The sequence below is a fragment of the Penaeus monodon genome, chromosome 32 (assembly GCF_015228065.2).
Source record: "Penaeus monodon isolate SGIC_2016 chromosome 32, NSTDA_Pmon_1, whole genome shotgun sequence".
Lineage (NCBI taxonomy): Eukaryota > Metazoa > Arthropoda > Malacostraca > Decapoda > Penaeidae > Penaeus > Penaeus monodon.
In genome coordinates, this window is record NC_051417.1 from 18361820 (window position 1) to 18362186 (window position 367).

The 367-nt window shown below is 31.3% G+C and overlaps 1 protein-coding gene across 1 annotated transcript in view; it reads left to right on the forward strand.

Annotated features, from left to right (window-relative positions):
- The window catches only part of LOC119593703 (leptin receptor gene-related protein-like), a gene marked incomplete in the record, with an annotated part of 9528 nt that overhangs the window by 1091 nt on the left and 8070 nt on the right, over positions 1 to 367 (forward strand).

Below are 367 nucleotides of genomic sequence, written 5' to 3' on the forward strand. Positions count from 1 at the left end.
CCATAAATCTTGCTAATTATAAATCTGATTGATGATTACCAAGTACTCTTATTGTAAACTCTCTGGATGTAGGCATAAGCATAATTTTGAAGGTATATAGAAAATATGTGTTTTGATATGAAGATATCACAAATGCATATATATATTTTGTGCCTGTCAGATATAGTTGTGGCTTTGTCATTGGAGCTGCAAAACAGACTCATGTTCTTGGTATACTATATTTATAAAAGACTGCCTACTTGGTATATCTGTATAGGGCAGCTATATTTTAGTGCTGGAATTTTTCAATTAATACAGAGTATATATGCAAAAAGGAATTAGAACAGGAAAGAAAGAAAAAGTTAATTCTAACTAAGGCACCCTCACC